The 19,322-nt window shown below is 39.4% G+C and overlaps 1 long non-coding RNA gene across 11 annotated transcripts in view; it reads right to left on the minus strand.

Annotated features, from left to right (window-relative positions):
• LOC306670509 overlaps positions 1-19,322 on the minus strand; it is a 354,071-nt gene that overhangs the window by 87,612 nt on the left and 247,137 nt on the right. For 10 of the 11 annotated variants that reach the window (XR_013766405.1, XR_013766406.1, XR_013766407.1 and 7 more), the window contains one exon: positions 5,576-6,256. The exons of the other annotated variant lie outside the window; for it this stretch is intronic. This is a non-coding gene — a long non-coding RNA (uncharacterized lncRNA). Of the gene's footprint in view, positions 1-5,575; positions 6,257-19,322 lie in introns of those variants that run through there. 11 annotated transcript variants of the gene reach the window in all.

A 19,322-nucleotide genomic window follows, 5' to 3' on the forward strand; every position in this document is an offset into this window, starting at 1 on the left:
AACACCTTATCACAGCATTCGTGACAGTCCTTTGCTGTCACCCACCTCCAGAGAAAGCAGTCGCCACTAAGAGTTTTGTGCAGACTAGAGTCTGGCCCTCAGCCTTACAAAGTCAAACACAGCTTGACAACGGATCAGGAATGGACTCATCTTTTAATGACAACCTCACAGTAACCAAGCTCACAGAGGCCAATATATATATCAGAAAGTCAATTCATTAATTTTCAATTTAAAAAAGACTTTTTTTTACACAGAGGATGGTATATCCTGCATATATGAGAAGTTAGATCTTATTCAGAAGGTTGCCTGGAAGGCAGGGAACCAGAGGAGGTTAGGGGAGAAAGTTCTACAATTCATATATTTCAGATTCAAATATTTCACTAAATGGGCCTTCATCTCCACCAAAGTCCTAGACCAGAGTAAGACGCAAAGACTCCAAGTCTTTTGGATAAGATTTGCTCCTTTTTCCCTGGATGGTGTTTAGACAGCCACTCTAGACTCTGCCTTCTATTTTCTGTACTTTACCAATAGCCATTTTAATTGATAGCTTTCCTTTAGAAATTTCAATGTAGAGAGTCAGGCAAGGCAAGTCTTACTGAGCTGACCTTGAACCTGTTCTCTTTTGCATACCTTTGATCCTTTCTGTGGTCCTCTTAATCCCTTCCCAAATTCCGGTCATTGTTCCCGCTTACCTTCTACAATGATCAGCCTGGCTCCCTGGTCCCCTCTGCTGACTTAAGCCTCACATCAGAATGCATTCATGGTCTGGAGGACATGAAAGAATCCTGGCTTGATAGATTCGAGACTCAAAATGTAATCAACCTTGTTGTTAATCCAGGTAGGGCTCTGTGCCCAATTCTAAAAGCAAGGCCCTAGACTCAGCTGTCCATTTCAGTATCTGTGGATTTGTGTCATTCCCAAGTCCCTGCCTTGAGGAGTCCCTTTTGGACTGGAGTCTTCCTGTCTCTCTTTATAGGTCTCTGCTCCTTGCAGCAGGCCTGCCCTCTCCCACCTCCACTTACATGTTATCTCCCTCTCTCCTACCTATAAACCCTTCTCAGGCACTAACTTGCTCTGACAGGTCATCTAATCTGCAGATCTGAGCCTCCTTCTCCTGCCTCATCTTCAGCTCAGCCCAACTTTTCCCGATTCTCATATCTGACAGCGATGGAAACACAAGAGATGAATTAACTTTTCATTTTTCAACTCCTCATGTTGACATTAGGTAGTCACATAATAAAGAAGGAAACATCAAGATATCACTTAGAAATTCATCTCTTCTCCTTTGAAATACACTGAAATGACACAAACTCATCCTTGGAAATGCATTGAAATGAAATGAACTCAATCTACATTAATAGGCATTCCCAAATTCTAACATGGGGAAGAATATAGGTTTGAGAATCAGAAAACATGACCTATTTAATAAATGTCTGCCATCAACAGAACATGTGCCTTTGTCCTCTAGATCCCTAACTTAAAATGATAGGGTTCATGCCTGGAAATTTGTGCTTGCCTAGCAAGCACATGACGCCCAGGGTTCAATCCTCAATACAGAATCACACACACACACACACACACACACACACAAATGCTTAACTTGGTGAATTCTAAAGTCTTTTCCAATTTTGAAAATTGTATGACCACAAAAAGGATCAATTATCTAGGTGCTGGGATGCGCCTTTATTTGCATGTTTACAACTCTGTATTTTCTCTGGCAAGGGAAAGGGTATTCTACAACCATTTATGAATGATTAATGATGTGGCTTGTGAACTTGAACCAGAGACTGTTCACCAGAAGCATTTAGTTTGAGAAATTCCTATGATTATGGCCAAAACCAATGCTATGAAACAAAAGAAATTAGATAGTGCCTCTCCCTGCAGCCTGCTGACCTGCAGCCTCAGGCTGAGGTTAGGCCTGGACCCCCAGGAAAGGGCACAGCTGGGGCCTGCTGGGATAGTACAAGCCACATCTCACCAGCTCATGTTGCAGCTGATTCAAGGCTGCCCAGCAGCAATTTGGCTGCCCCCCAACTAGATTATAAATTCCTCAAGGGCAGGGAACACATCCTTTATACTTTTCCTGTATCCATATGGTGCAGGGAGAAAAAAGAAAAAAAAAAAAAAAAAAAGATTTTCGGGCTGCTAGCCCGGCCAGAAGCTGAAATGTTATCCACCCCCAGCCCCAGTCAGCCTCCTCCCTTATAATCACAAGAGGAAGACATTCAAGAATAGCTTTTGGGAAGTGCCTCCCTTCTTCAGGCTGAAGAAGATATGCAAGTCTTTCCTGCTCTCCCCCACTGGAAGGGGAGACAGCAGCCCATTGATGTATTGAATGAGACATTCCTGAGTCACAAGGATAATAGGGCTGCCAAAGCATTCTGTTGTGTTCCCGTCCCTTTTCAGTGATCTGCTGAGCTGGCAGGGTATACCCTCCCATGTAAGGCCAGGCCAGACACAGACCCTGTCCTAGCACACTGTGTAGCCAGAATCTGTGTGGCAAGTAACACCCCAGGCAGAATCAACAGGGCCCTGCCTAAGCGCCTGCTCGGCTAGGCTGCAGCAAGGGTAGCAGGTGACAGTTTAGCCAATAGCTCTGGGTGTGTTTCTGAGCTGTCTACTCAGGGCTTTGGAAAGAAAAGGATTTATGAGGGATGAAAATACTGTATATCATACTCAAGTTGTCTTCATACTTAATTTAGTCCCCCCTCGGGCACATTTCAATGAGTAGCACCCAGCTGGGTGAATTACTTGTCACTAAGCAATTGTTAAATCATTCTAGCTTCCTTTGATTAGCTAGAAACAAGGTTTCAACATACATGCTCTTCTCTTCCTTTGCAATTTATTGTTGCCTTCATCATCATCATTGTTATCACTACTAAAGTAACACCTACTCATGGAAAAAAAAAATGCTAACAGTATACAAAAAGATAAAGTTTAAAGTCCCATTTTTCTTATTCTCTTCTATGCTTTCCCAGCCTGACCCTCTCTGACCTCCTAGGAGAAATTGCCACTCATGTATCTCTGATCACTTCTAAAAATGTTTTATACATGGTACATATGTATATATGTATATAAAATATTATATTTAAATGCATATAAATATACACATGGTTGTACACATACCCACACACGCATCCATCCTTTTTTTACAAATGGATCACAGCAGACTGTCTAGAACATAGTGCTTTCACTTAAGACATATCTGTCATTCATACAAAACAATGTATATATTCTTTTCAATTGCTTCATAATATTCTATAATACAGCTGTGCCATAATCTATTCTATGGCTCCCTCTGCATCGTCTTTTCTCTGGAGTCCATGTTTATAATGGTTACTTCTGAATTTATTTAAGCTCAGGTTCCAGTGCATCCCCTGACCACTCTAGGTTTTCCTGATGCTGCTGTTCACTGGTGATATTTTTTTGCATCTGTATCTCTTGGCCTTTGTGCTTTATATATTACTTCATACTGCTGGGACCCCCCCCCCCCCCGACACACACACACCTGATTTCCTCCCAAGGCAATTCATGCCTCCTTTAATGGTCTCTTGAACTTTGTGCACAGCATCCACCTGTACTGGGCTCTTTCCAGAGAGATGCACCATCTTCTAAGTCTTGCAGACCTTTGGTGCTCCCTTCCCATAGCACTCTTGCTTTAGATTCTCCAGGTTACATTTTGTCTTTGGCCATATGTCCCTAAGAGATGGATCTCAGGTCTTAGTCTTTCCCTAGGGAACTGTGCCCAGGCTGCATAGCTACAAAAACTTATAAGTTACAACCTTCTAATCCAAGGAGCACATCTGCTGGGCCCCAACTGACCTCATTCCACCAAATTTCTCCCAATATCTCTACCTCCCTAAAATCATCATGTTCCAAAAGAAAGTAATTCATCTTGACTTAAGTTTCTAAGTAAAAAATTTCTAGACAAAGAGTCAATAATGAGATTCTCACCCCACCTGTACTCCTTTTGCTCAGAAATAGAAATCTCTTGTAAAAAAACTTGTTGTCCCACATTGTGGGTATAATAAACAAAATAAATTATGCTAATGCAAGAAATGTATCTCCTCTTCAAACTGCTGCTATTCTACCAGAAAAGTCCCCTCAGGGTCCTAAATTTGGCTAGCACCTTCCTACCACATTATATTTTAATTACACCAGACCCAAACACAAGAGCATTTTTTTAACTTTTTTTCTTTTTAGTTATACATAACAATAGAGTATATTTTGACACATTTATACAAGCACACAGTATATCTTATTCTAATTAGGATCCCAGTCTTGCACAAGAGCATCTTTAAACAATAGACAATGACGTGAATACGTTTCGTCTTTCATAGGCAACTGGGAAGGGTGGCAGAACTGAATACAAAGCGTCTCTTCGGCACCTCTGTTACAGCTGTGCAAGCATATCATAATGACTACACACACACACACACACACACACACACACACACACACACACACAAGCGTGCAAGGTCTCCAAGAAGATGTCAATCACGGGGAAAAAAAATCAATCTGTAAATCTTTTGACCAACCAAGAAATCCTTTCCCTATTCCTAAAAGGCCCAAGAACCTTTTCTCCTGAGTGGGGCACCCCTTGCTTAGACACAGCTTGATGGCTGCAAGGATCCAGCTGTTTAAGTGAAGTCAGCCAACATCTATCAGGACGTTAGCCGATTGCCAGGAAAACGCTGCAACGCGCAGCTCATTTTTCATCTAAGAATTCGATTGAAATGCTATCTCCTTCACCCGTGCAGTTTAATTTAATCGATAGAACATTACACTATGTCACATTTAGTATTAAAAATAAATGATACAGACCAGATATTTGAAAACTGGGCATTTGTTTTTGCAGGCATTTTGACTTTCCAATGGCAAACATCCCAGCTTGCAATGCTGGGAAAACCAAACACAGAAAAGCGTCACTTCAAATCAAGCAGTTATGGCTTTACATTTGCTGGGGTTTAGTCCCATACTTGCCTCAGACTTCCAGTCCCTTCCAACCCAACCAAAGTTCTCATTAATGATAGACCTAGAGAGAAACGAGAACGCTTGAGGGAGCAGCTTTTCCCATTTATGGATTGCCACTAGGAAGGAGTTGGACATGACAGATGTCTTGGGTAGAAAAGAAATATTTGCTACTGATTATATCACCAGTGTTCATTCAGGTAAATTGAAGCAGCACTACAGCTCAGCATTTCAAAATGCAGTCATTATTTCAACTTATTAGTGGACTTCTGAGTGATGATTTGTTGTCACAGACAATAATCCCAAAGCATGAATCTCAATATAGGCTAAACCCACGGTTGCACAATGGATAACCCTTCCCTCCTCTCACCCCAAGAAACAGAGCCTTGTTTGTTTTCTTTTAAATAGAAGTAGAGAATTTCTGGGTTAGAAGGAACCTTAGAGACATTTTAACAGAACTGTTAAATGCCCCCTCTTTTTTTTTTTTTTTTTTTTTTTTTTAATGAGGGAAGAACCCAAGACCACACAGCCCTTGTGCCTTGCCATAAGTCAAAACCAGCTTTGACTGGTTTGGATGGAAAGGTCATCTCTCCATGGTCTCTGAAACAGCATCCACATCCCACATGCTCAAGAACCTGAGCCAACTCTGACTTTTAGTTCCCATGTGGGCTTTCTCCCAGACTTTCAATCTGTTTCCTTTATCCCTAGTCCTGCTCTTGATCTGCAGATGGTTGGTGTGTCTTGTCTTTTCTGTGGTTCCTCAGTCCTGGTCCTGACTGATATCTGTACTGATGCAGCGTCTCTCCCTGGGCCTGAGGTGCTGCCACCACGATTACTGCCTTTACTGCCATGACACAGGTTCTAGGCTTCCTAGGGGCTGCCTCCTGTCTTCCACTCTTTTCCTGAAACCTGCCGACCCCAGCGCTATATAGCTACACTTTCAGAAAATTTTAAACTAACCCTCCCCCCACACACCCAAGTTCTAGCAGTGAGGTCTTCGTGGGTGACTTCAGGGATGCACGGTTTTATCTTGATTTTTTATGTGATTTTTAGACCTTAAATTGACAATTTTTTGACATGTATATAACAACACCTATTCTTAGCAAGCATTCAGAGAAATGGAAATTGTCATAAGCCACTGGTGAGAATATAAATTATTACAACTTTGTAATGTAATCTGAAGACCTTAAAAATGCATGTCCCCTTATGCCTGTGATTCTACAAACAGGAATCTATCCAATGAAGTCATCAGGGATGCGCACAAAGACATTCACTGTGGCAGTTTCTGTGGATGCAAAATATTGGAAACCATATAAATGTCCAAAAATAAGAGTGGTCACATAAATTATGATACATTCTACCATCACTAAAAGCATTATAGTTCAAGAATATGTGATATGGAAAAATATTCACAAAATAATAGCATTTTTAAAGCAGATTAGAAGATAGCATGTGTCATATAATACCATTTCTCTTTATTTCTCTTTTTAAATCTAGTCCCATATCTAGAAAAAAAGCTCTCTACAACACATATCAAAGATCTTTGCAGTGGTCACTCTAGGAGTTGAGTGACAAGTGATTTTATTCGCTTCTTTCCAACTAAAATATCTATAATTAACCTATTGCATTGTAAATAAAATTGTAAATATTTTAAAGGGTTACTCTGGTACAATATTTTTTGAGTATTATTTTCACTGTTGATGGACCTTTATTTTATTTATTTATTCATATGCAGTGTTGAGAATCAAACTCAGTGACTTGCACATGCTAGGCAAGTGCGTGAGCTACAGCCCCAGCCCCCGGAACAATATTATTAAAGCTGTAATCTATTCATTTATTTATACCAATAATGTATTAAGTACTGCTAGACACCCCATGCATTTATTATTTATACAAAGATAAATAAGAACAAAGTCTCTGATCCCAAGCAGTTCACGATCCAATAGCAAAGACATGTGAAAAACCAATTGTGACTACTCAGTGTGGTAAGTGGGTCAGGAGCAAACAGGAAAGCAGGACCACTCTGGAAGACAAGGGGGGTGATGGGAAGAGCTTAGTAGAGAAGAGTGTGATGCGAGAGTCTACAGGGCCAGGGGTGAGAGCAACCCAGCAAAACACGCCCCTCAAACTTCAGAATGTTCTGAAACATTTCGGTCATCATATTGAAGACAATCACTTAATGAATACAAGGAGAGACAGATACCTTTGTTTTTGTGATGACTAGAAATCTTCCTGGAATAACACTCACAGATCACAACTCTCAGCCCTTTGGTTATCTAAAGAACCGCAGAGAAACCCCAATTCATAAGATTGAATGGCGGTGTTCAGCCAAGTAAGCCCACGTGTTCTGTACTACTTGGAGAAGACCTCCAAGTCACTCGCAAATCACCACCCAACTCCCTGTCCCTTTCACCTCTTCCTTGGTAGGAACGTAACACATGGTGGTAACTATTTTGAATCTTCCAACTGCCTACAATTATCCAGCTGTTTTCTTTATTTTTATAGTAGGGAAGGGGATGAAGGATAGAGGGAGATATTTCTTGATTAGAATAATTAAAGCTTATTTTGTAGCTAGTGTTTGAGCAAACATCTATGCATCACGATCCACAGGAAGAGAAGACAGAGAATTAAAAATGCTGCCTCCCCTCAACTTCAAACTGAAACTTTCCTCGGAAGCCAGGACTTCTTAGACACATCACCCTCCCTCCAAGTGGTTCTAGATGCCACCTGTTATTTCACAAGGAGCCCTGAGAATAATCCTGACCATGGCATTTGGGCCTCTACAGCCTTGTTATGTGAAGTGTGCAGGCAACTCAGGTGCCATGGAGCAAGGCCAAGCCACCACGCCAACCTCAGAGGCCCTCAAAGATCACTGACAAGAAGCTCACCATGGTCTGAAAGGAGCCAATGCTCAGTAGAATTTAAGAACTTGAAGATCTTTACAGAATACAAAAAAAGCTTTGAATGCCTCTGACATTTCCAATAAAGCTACTAACTGGATCCAAGTGGTTAAGCTAGATAGTAACAAATTCCATTGCTCTCTTATGAGTTCAGGGTATTTTTATTTTTACTCTGGAAATTAGCTTCCTCAACCACTTTATGTAAAAGTTCTAGTCTCTTAGGACCATTTAAGCTTTTCCCTCTAAAATTTAAAAATAACCTATTTCCAATTATTGTCATTCATTGCCATCATTGGTAAATGTCAGCAAAGGGCTGGGGCAACTTACTTGATTCGTAGTAACGGTGAAACATTATGTTCTCAGAGTTGTTTATAACAGAAGGAAAACTTGGAATTAGGTAATGTTAGTGATTTCCCAGTCCCCTGTGTTGCAAATACAGACAGACGTTGATGCTCACAATGTAATCTTTGAGTACACATAAAAAATACATGATAAAATCAGAGGTGCCGTTATTGTATTTTCAATGAACATCATCAGCATTTATATCTGATGATGCTTTTATGCCTTTTGATCGTAGAAAAACATAAGGAGTGGTTTTGCTTAATCTTTAAAAAGCATCTAATAAAAGGAAAGCCTGCTAATAATTAACTGGAGCCTCTTGACTTCTCTGGAGGTGCTTTTAACTCTTTCAAAACTACATAACGGAGGGCACAGTGATGCAAGTCTGTAATCCCAGTGGCTCGGGAGGCTGAGTCAAGAGGATTGTGAGTTCAAAGCCAGCGTCAGCAACTTACAAGGCCCTAGGCAACTTAATAAGACCCTGTCTCAAAATAAAATATAAAAAGAGATGGGGATGTGACTCAGTGGTTGAGCAGCCCTGGGTTCAATCTCTGGTACCAAAAAAAAAAAAAAAAAAAAATCAAAACTACTACTAACAGAATGGATATACGATGGTTTTATAGAGTACAAGGGATATATTGAACATGACGTAATTCAAAAACAGAATAATGGAATAGCCCAAATAAGTATTCTTTCCAGTATGTCAAAAATTTGTAACAGGATTTGTGTTTAAACATGTTTCACAAGATTAGACAATGTTCACGTGTTTTCCCCCATTCTTTCTTTATTTTAATTATCAGTGGATTGACAAAATCTGCTGGTATCTTCAAGCATCCCCAGAATTCTAGAAGCTTAATGTATGAACTGGCATCCTAAGTCAATGCAAATGAATATCTCCTATGCCACCAATTGTTGAATTTACACAGCTATGCTTTCAAAATGCATATTAAGGGGACTTTGAAGAAATTCTGTAATATTCCATAAAATACTGAGAAAACTTCACCATTGAGTGTCTTCTTGTTCCTTTCCACCATCTGGCTTCCAGGAGGTTAAAAATATGTCATTATCTTAGAATTCATGAAAACTTTGCCTCCAAAGAAGCCCTTCAACTTGAACGTGCAAATTCTTTGAAATAAATTTTCCTGACAATGAAAATAATTGCCTCATATGTGATTAATGTAGTAACTTCATAATCTAATCATATTGATATTTTTAAAAATGATTGAAAAATATAAACAAGCATATATTTATAGGTTATTAGAACCTATAAAAAAGTTAGTTAAATTTTTCTTCAAAAATTAACCTGGCTGGGCATAGTGGCAGTGGCCTATAAGCCCAGTGGCTGGGAATTGCAAGTTCAAAGCCAGTCTCAGGTTTGATAGGAAAATCAAATAAGAAAGGTTTTGTCTGATTGTTTTATAAGTGAATATTATCCTATGTAAGTCAGTTCAAGTTAAGTTCAGTTGATGTGATAGACACACAAAGTGATAGCAGCTTAAATAAGTTAGAACTTCATTCTTTTCCAAATGAAGGAAATATGGAGGGAGGCTTCCCAGGATCAATGAGATGGCTACAGCTTACAGGGATCTGAACTCTCTCCCCTTTGAATGTGTTTTTCCCTTCAGATGTTTTGAAGCCCTTAGCACCTCATTTCCTAGTCAGGATGGGGCTTTGCTGCCTGAGCTCAGCCACCATGTCTGCATCCCAGACAGCAGGAAAGAGCAATAGAGGGGATGTTCTCCATCTCCTTGAGAACACTTCAGGAAATTTGTGCTACACTCCAGATGACATTAATCAGCAGAGCTCAGTTAAATGGTTACCTCTGGCTGCAAGGGAGGTGCAGCACACATGTATCCAGATGAAAAATCAAGAATTCTGTCAAAAAGAAAGACTATCATGACTACTGGTTTGGCTATTGTTTAAACATTTGTGCCCTCTCAAAAAAACATGTTAAATTCGGTTGACATCCTGGTAGATGTAGCAATAAGGTGCCAGCTTGGAAGCAGAGAGGGACCCTCACCAATACCCAAAACTGCCAACACCTTGATTTCAGACTTTACAGCCCTCAGAACTATAAGAAATAAGTTTTTATTATTTATAAATTATCAAATCTCAGATATTTTGAACAGCACCACAAACTAAAACAGAGATCACCTAGTAATCTCTAACAGAGACTATTTTTCTAAATTCCCTAAGACTCTATACTCCCACCTCACTTTGAAACCCTGTTAAAATGTTCTGTAATGGAATATTACTCAGCAATAAAAAGAATGACTTTATGACTTTTGCTGGTAAATGAATGGATCTGGAGACTATCATGCTAAGTGAAATAAGCCAATACCAAAAAGAAAAAAAAAAAAAAGGTTGAATGTTCTGATACTTGGATGCTAACACACAAAAAGTGTGGTAAAGAATAGAAGTTCAATGAATTAGACAAAGGGGAACAAAGGGAAAGGAGAAGGGATGGGAACAGGAAAGACAGTAGAATGAATCAGACATAACTTTACTATGTTCATGATATGAATACACAACCAATATAAATCCACATCATGTACAACCACAAGAATAGGATCCTAATTAGAATAAGTTATATTCCACGTATGCATAATATGTCAAAATACACTCTACTATCATGTATATCTGCAAAGAACAAATTTTAAAAAATGTTCCATGTACAAAGTCACATTTCTTTTGAAATGTTTGTAGGTGACACTGACCATAATTATGTTAGGGAATTTAAGAGTAAATGTTTATTGTTACCAAAATCTCTAAAATGATCCCCCTTTACAAATTGTTTCATCATAATCTGTACAGCTTATTAACATCAGCTTTTCAAATTTATCCCTATAAAGCATAAATTTAATTATCTGATTCCCTTGGCTAAAATCTGCTGCAGTCCCCTATGGTTAGGGAGACAATATGCTCTAATTTTCCCAAAACAGTGGTTGATACCCCTTGTCCCCGTGTCCCATTTTATTTAGCATTTGCCCTGAATTTTTATGTCTTAAAAGTAATATTTTTGATATTGTTATTAAAATAAACTATGTGCATTTAATGGAAGTCTGCTTTAAACTTCCAGCTCCTGATGGTCTCTTCTATGGCTGTGTGAGAAGCATGTTACAATGAATGGATTTCTTATTCTGACACTTGATTAAACCATCAGATGTGATGACTAATTTGCTCTCCACTGGTAACCCAACTCTCTTTTCCCAACTCCTTCAAGATTCAGCTAAAGTTATACTCCCCTTCCAAGCCTGACTAGGGCTATTCCTTCATAATTCAGTCTTAAAGTGAAGGGCACTTGGATAAGGTTGGGAAGGGTCAATTGACTCCTGTCCAGCAGCTCTGCATTCAAGGTACAAGAAGTTTGACAGTTGATGATTCAGGAGGAAGCATGAAAATCATAAGTCAAATATAAGTAAAACCTGTGCAAGATATAGAGACTGACCAATCCTGTCAGCACACATAGAGAACGGTCTGAATATTTTTACTAAAATGGTATCATCTGTGTACAGTGTAAGTCTATATTTTCATTTATCAATGCATTTTGTTTTGTGATAACCTTTTCAGCTGCAATGAGCTAAAAAATTCAAGTTTAATAAAAAAATTAAGATTAACTTTCCATTTCTCAAGGAAGTTGATGAAAAGTTATTAGAAAGCAAGTATTTGTTGAGAATCACTATCTATCAAGTGACCTACAAATATCACCAGCCAGGTGAAAACCAGAAGACACCAATTTTCTGAAGGAGCTCTTCTAAAGAGTTTTCAGAAATTCTTCTAAAAGTTTACAGAAAAATTTGCCCAAACATGGGAGTCTAACACATGCTGCTATAGACAGTACATCTCCATATCATATACACCTGAAGAGCATGACTCTGTCATTAAGTCAGATGGCTCTTCTAAGTGAACATTGCTCATTTTCTTATTCCAAGTTCCTGTGAACCAGTATGGAAATAAAGTGATGATTGTCAGTGTGTTGTCTCCATTAACAGAACTTTTCACTTAAATGGTGCAAGATTTTTACATCAGTCTTCAGCTTCAAAAAGAAAATCAGCTCATTACAAAAATTGTTCAATTATTTTCCTCACTTTCTGAAATAAGAAAATAGTTCATTCTGGCAGAGCTAAACCTCTGACATTTTTTGGATGTTATTGTGAATTTAGTTCACAGTGTTCAATATTGAAAGTAACAAGGTTCTTTTTGTATGTGTGATAAAGCAGAAATGTTAGTAGAGGCTACTATTGTGGTAGAAACAAAAATTTAATAAAATTAAGAAAAATAGGAACTATGGAGCAGATTTATACTTGGAATTGGTGTGGTATACACATGAAATTCCTGAGTTTATCTCACAAGTTGTGATATTCTACAATTCAAAATAAAAGCTGTAGTTCTCAAATTTTACACATACATGTACACGTAGACATAAATGATTAAACTACATAAAGTCTGTGCTGAAGATAAAATTTTGTTCAGTCTGGTTATACATATATTCACCTTTTGCTGCCTGTGGTCAGTTGGATGAGAGCTTTTGAAGAATTTTTTTAAAATAGCAACATAAGTGTCCCACAGTGGAATTGAGTATTTGTTTTTTATTGTAAACAAATGGGATACATGTTGTTTCTCTGTTTGTACGTGGCATAAAGGCATACAATTTCTGTAATCATAAATTTACATAGGGTAATGTTGTTTGATTCATTCTGTTATTTTTTCCCTTCCCCCCACCCCTTCTACCCCTCTTTTCCCTCTATACAGCCCTTCCTTCCTCCATTCTTGCCCCCCTCCCTAACCCTAACTCTAACCCTAACACTAACCCTTCCCTCCCCCCATTATGTGTCCTCATCCACTTATTAGCGATATCATTCAACCTTTGGTTTTGTGAGATTGGCTTATCTCACTTAGCATGATATTCTCCAATTTCATCCAATTGCCTGCAAATGCCATAATTTTATCATTCTTTATGGCTGAGTAATATTCCATTGTATATATATAACACAGTTTCTTTATCCATTCATCAATTGAAGGACATCTAGGTTGGTTCCACAGTCTGGCTATTGTGAATTGAGCAGCTATGAACATTGATGTGGCTGTATCTCTGTAGTATGTTGATTTTAAGTCCTTTGGGTATAGGCCAAGGAGTGGGATAGCTGGGTCAAATGGTGGTTCCATTCCAAGTTTTCTAAGGAATCCCCACACTGCTTTCCAGAGTGGCTGCACTAATTTGCAGACCCATCAGCAATGTATGAGTGTACCTCTCTCCCCACATCCTCGCCAACACCTTCTGTTGCTTGTATTCTTGATAATCACCATTCTAATTGGGGTGAGATGGAATCTTAGGGTGGTTTTGATTCGCATTTCTCTCATTACTAGAGATGTTGAACATTTTTCCATATGTTTGTTGATTGCTTGTAGATCTTCTTCTATGAAGTGTCTATTCATTTCCTTAGCCCATTTGTCGATTGGATTATTTGCATTCTTGGTGTAGAGTTTTTTGAGTTCTTTATAGATTCTGGAGATTAATGCTCTATCTGAAGTATGATTGGCAAAGATTTTCTTCCACTCTGTAGGCTCTTTCTTCGCATTGATGATAATTTCCTTTGCTGAGAGAAAGCTTTTTAGTTTGAATCTATCCCAGTTATTGATTCTTGCTTTTATTTCTTGGGCTATGGGAGTCCCATTGAGGAAGTCTGGTCCTAAGCTGACATGTTGAAGATCTGGACCTACTTTTTCTTCTATAAGATGCAGGGTCTCTAGTCTGATTCCAAGGTCCTTAATACATTTTGAGTTTAGTTTCATGCATGGTGAGAGATATGGGTTTAGTTTCATTCTGTTGCATATGGATTTCCAATTCTCCCAGCACCACTTGTTGAAGAGGCAATCTTTTCTCCATTGCATATTTTTGGCACCTTTGTCTAGTATGAGAAAATTGTATTTATTTGGGTTTGTGTCTGTGTCCTCTATTCTGTACCATTGATCTACCTTTCTATTTTGGTACCAATACCATGCCGTTTTTGTTACTATTGCTTTGTAGTAGAGTTGAAGATCTGGTATTGCAATACCCCCTGTTTCACTCTTCCTACTAAGGATTGCTTTAGCTATTCTGGGTTTCTTATTCTTCCAGATGAATTTCATAATTCCTTGCTCTATTTCTGTAAGGTATATCATTGGGATTTTAATTGAAATTGCATTGAATCTGTATAGCACTTTTGGTAGTATGGCCATTTTGACAATATTAATTCTGCCTATCCAAGAACATGGGAGATCTTTCCATCTTCTAAGGTTTTCTTTAATTTCTTTCGTTAGTGCTCTGTAGTTCTCATTGTAGAGGTCCTTCACCTCTTTTGTGAGATTGATTCCCAAGTATTTTATTTTTTTCGAGGCTATTGTGAATGGGCTAGTTTTCCTGATTATTCTTTCCAAAGATTCATCACTTATGTATAAAAATGCATTAGATTTATGTGCATTGATCTTATATCCTGCTACTTTACTGAATTCACTTATGAGTTCTAAGAGTTTTCTGGCGGAATTTCCTGGTTCCTCTAAGTATATAATCATGTCATCAGCAAATAGGGATAGTTTGAGTTCTTCTTTTCTTATTCGTATCCCTTTAATTTCTTTGGTCTGTCTAATTGCTCTGGCTAGAGTTTCAAGGACGATATTGAATAGAAGTGGTGAAAGAGGACATCCCTGTCTTGTTCCAGTTTTTAGGGGGAATGCTTTCAGTTTTTCACCATTTAGAATGATATTAGCCATGGGCTTAGCATAAATGGCCTTTACAATGTTAAGGAATGTTCCCACTATCCCTATTTTTTCTAGTGTTTTGAGCATGAAGGGGTGCTGTATTTTATCAAATGCTTTTTCTGCATCTATTTTGAAATAATCATGTGATTCTTGACTTTAAGTCTATTGATATGGTGAATTACATTTATTGATTTCCTGATGTTGAACCAACCTTGCATCCCTGGGATGAAACCCACTTGATCATGGTGCACTATCTTTTTAATATGTTTTTGTATGCGATTTGCTAAAATTTTGTTGAGAATTTTTGCGTCGATGTTCATTAAGGATATTGGTCTGAAATTTTCTTTCCTCGATGTGTCTCTGTCTGGTTTAGGTATCAGTGCGATATTGGCTTCATAGAATGAGTTTGGGAGGGTTCCCTCCTCTTCTATTTTATGGAATACTTTGAGAAGTATTGGAACGAGCTCTTCTTTAAAGGTTTTGTAAAACACAGCTGAGAACCCATCTGGTCCCAGACTTTTCTTTGTTGGTAGGCTTTTGATGACCTGTTGTATTTCATTGCTTGAAATTGATCTATTTAAGTTGTGTATGTCCTCCTCGTTCAGTTTAGGCAATTCATATGCCTCTAGAAACCTGTCGATGTCTTCAAAATTTTCTATTTTGTTGGAGTATAGATTTTCAAAATAGCTTCTAATTATGTTTTGTATTTCAATCCTGTCTGTTGTGATATTTCCTTGTTCATTCCCAATTTTAGTGATTTGGGTTTTCTCTCATCTTCTCTTTGTTAGTGTGGCTAAAGGTTTATCAATTTTGTTTATTTTTTCGAGGAACCAACTACTTATTTTGTCAATTTTTTGTATTGTTTCGTTTGTTTCAATTTCGTTGATTTCAGCTCTGAGTTTAACTATTTCCTGTCTTCTACTACTTTTGGTGCTGGTCTGTTCTTCTTTTTCTAGGGCTTTGAGTTGTAGTGTTAGGTCGTTTATTTGTTGAGTTTTACTTCTTTTATTAAATGCGCTCCATGAAATAAATTTCCCTCTAAGTACTGCTTTCATAGTGTCCCAGAGATTTTGATATGATGTTTCTTTGTTCTCATTTACCTCTATGAATTTTTTTAACTTCCTTCCTAATATCTTCTGTTATCCATTCATCATATAATAGCATATTGTTTAATCTCCAGGTGTTGGAATAGTTTCTGTGTTTTACTCTTTCATTTATTTCTAACTTCAATCCATTATGATCTGATCGAATACAAGGTAGTGTCTCTATCTTCTTGTATTTGCTAACATTAGCTTTGTGGCATAATATATGGTCTATTTTAGAGAAGGATCCATTTGCTGCTGAGAAGAAAGTGTATTCGCTCTTGGTTGGATGGTATATTCTATAAATGTCTGTTAAGTCTAAATTATTGATTGTGTTATTGAGATCTATGGTTTCTTTGTTCAATTTTTGTCTGGAGGATCTGTCCAGTGGTGAGAGAGGCGTGTTAAAATCACCTAGTATTATTGTGTTATGGTCTATTTGGTTTCTGAAATTGAGTAGGATTTGTTTGACATACATGGATGAGCCACTGTTTGGGGCATAGATGTTTATGATTGTTATATCTTGCTGATTTATGCTTCCCTTAAGCAGTATGTAATGTCCTTCTTTATCCCTTCTGACTAGTTTTGGCTTGAAGTCCACATTATCTGAAATGAGGATGGATACTCCAGCTTTTTTGCTGAGTCCATGTGCATAGTATGTTTTTCCCCATCCTTTCACCTTTAGTCTATGAGTATCTTTTTCTATGAGGTGAGTCTCTTGCAGGCAACATATTGTTGGATCTTTCTTTTTAATCCAATCTGCCAATCTATGTCTTTTGATTGATGAATTCAGGCCATTAACATTCAGGGTTATTATTGAGGTATGATTTGGTTTCCCAGTCATTTGGTTCATTTTTTAAATTTTGTTTATTTATTTATTTATTTATTTGACACGACTTGGTTCCTCCTTTATTTGACAATTCCTTTAGGATAATTCCTCCCTTTGCTGATTTGCTTCTTTGTTTTTCATCTCTTCCTCATGGAATATTTTGTTGAGAATGTTCTGTAATGCTGGCTTTCTTTTTGTAAATTCTTTTAGCTTTTGTTTATCATGGAAGGATTTTATTTCATTGTCAAATTTGAAGGTAAGTTTTGCTGGGTATAAGATTCTTGGTTGGCATCTGTTTTCTTTCAGGGCTTGATAAATGTTGTTCCAGGCCCTTCTAGCTTTTAGGGTCTGGATTGAAAAATCTGCTGATATCTGTATTGGTTTCCCCCTGAATGTAATTTGGTTCTTTTCTCTCACAGCCTTTAAAATTCTGTCTTTATTTTGTATGTTAGGTATTTTCATTATAATGTGCCTTGGTGTGGGTCTGTTGTAATTTTGTGTATTTGGAGTCCTATAAGCCTCTTGAACTTGATTTTCCATTTCATTCTTCAGATTTGGGAAATTTTCTGATATTATTTCGTTGAATAGATTGTTCATTCCTTTGGTTTGTTTCTCTAAGCCTTCCTCAATCCCAATAATTCTTAAATTTGGCCTTTTCATGATATCCCATAGTTCTTGTAGTTTCTGTTCATGATTTCTTACCATCTTCTCTGTTTGTTCAACAAACAATGTTTGGGGCATTTTCTTCCCTTGTTTTCTCATATTGTTCAGGTATCAGTGGACCGCTGAGATATTGCAGATTTCCTCTATTGACTTACAATGTCCCTGAAGATTTCTAGTATATCCCCTCTTAGCCTTCAGTAGGCTGAAGTCTTGGAGGAAGTTGATAATGTGGTGCTCCACAAGGAAGGTGCCTCTCTAGGGGTGGTGGCCTTCAGGTGGGGTATATTCCCTGCTGGGCAGAGGTGCCTCCACTTGTTGACCAATGGTCATCCAAAGGGGAACTAGGCTACGGGCTTAGGCAAGGCCTGTTTGGGCCTGTGTCTCTGGTTTCACCGTTCTTGTGGGGAAACCTCACCCGGCAGGGAAGATTCACCCGGTGTGCAGGTCTCGCTGGTCAGTTCCCCTCCTAGAGGTTCCCCTCAATCTACAGCTACTGCCTGGGCTGGGCTGCCTTTCTCTGCAACGTTCCCAGGGGCCCAGCCCTACCTCCTGGGCCTGGGAGCCTCCCCCTTCTCAGACAAGTCTCCTTAGGCTGCCCCTCCTCAGAGAATCTGCCCGCAGGCCTGGAACCTTCGCTCTGCCCCTAAGCGTGTGTCTGTGGGGCTCTTCCACCAAGAAGCCTCCTAGGTCCTGGGACCCTGCTCTGCACCTAATCACCTGGCTATGCGGCCCCTCCTCTGAGCAGCCACCTGGAGCCCCGTACAATCACTCCGAGTCCCAGGGACCCACCTCATGCCTCTTCCTCCAGACAGCCGCCCGGTGTTCCGGTGCAGTCACTAGGAGTCCAAGCAACTCACTGCGTGCCTCTTCCTCCCGCCAACTGCCCACAGCCCTGGGCAGTCACTCCGAGTCCACGTGACCCGCCCCGTTCCTCTTCCTCCTCCAGGTAGCCCCCCGGGTGTTCAGGAGAGGTCACTCTGAGTCGCTCTGAGTCGCTCTGAGTCCACATGACCCACTGCACGCCTCCTCCAGGCAGCCCCCCGGTGTTCAGGAGCAGTCGCTTTGAGTCCAAACAACTCAGCACTCGCCTCCTCCTCTGAGCAGCCGCCTGGAGCTCCAACGCAGTCACTGCGAGTGCAAGTGACCCGCCGCGCTCCTCCTCCTCCTCCGCGCAGGCCCCGGTGTTCAGAAGTGGTCGCTCTGAGTCCAAACAGCTCTCCTCGCAGCCCCTCCTCTGGGCCGCTGCCCGGAGCCCCAGTGGTTGCTCCGAGTCCCAGCGCTGTGCTGAGCGGCCTCCTCTACGACGTTCCCAGTTGTCCGAGTTCACTGCTCTAGCAGGGGGAGGGGTGTCTCGCCGGGCAGCTCTACTTCACAAAGTTCCCTGCATTCCGGGATGACCGCCCCCTCTGGGACGCCTCCCCAACGGGAGAGACTCACCCAGCTGCTTTGAGTTGGTCCCAAGTCTCTCTATATCTCCTCTTTTGAATCCTGAGTCCTAGAGCAACATGAAATGCAGCCACCCTCTAGGCCGCCATCTTGAAATCCCTGAGTATTTTTAAATAAACAAGTCCTCTAACATTTCATCGTATTCTGTTCAAAATTACAAGTCTTTAATCAAAGTAATTGATGAAGAAATTGTTTTAATAAGTTGTTAATGTATTTTGATTACTAAAAACAGGTTTAGCAACAACAAATGCATTGAAAATTATCCCTCCAAAAACAAGGAGAAACTGAACAAATTCAATTAAATGATAAGAACTTAAGGGTATGTAATTTTCAATATCAGCATTCTATAATTGT

The sequence above is a fragment of the Sciurus vulgaris genome (genome assembly GCF_902686455.1).
Source record: "Sciurus vulgaris genome assembly, chromosome: 10".
NCBI lineage: Eukaryota > Metazoa > Chordata > Mammalia > Rodentia > Sciuridae > Sciurus > Sciurus vulgaris.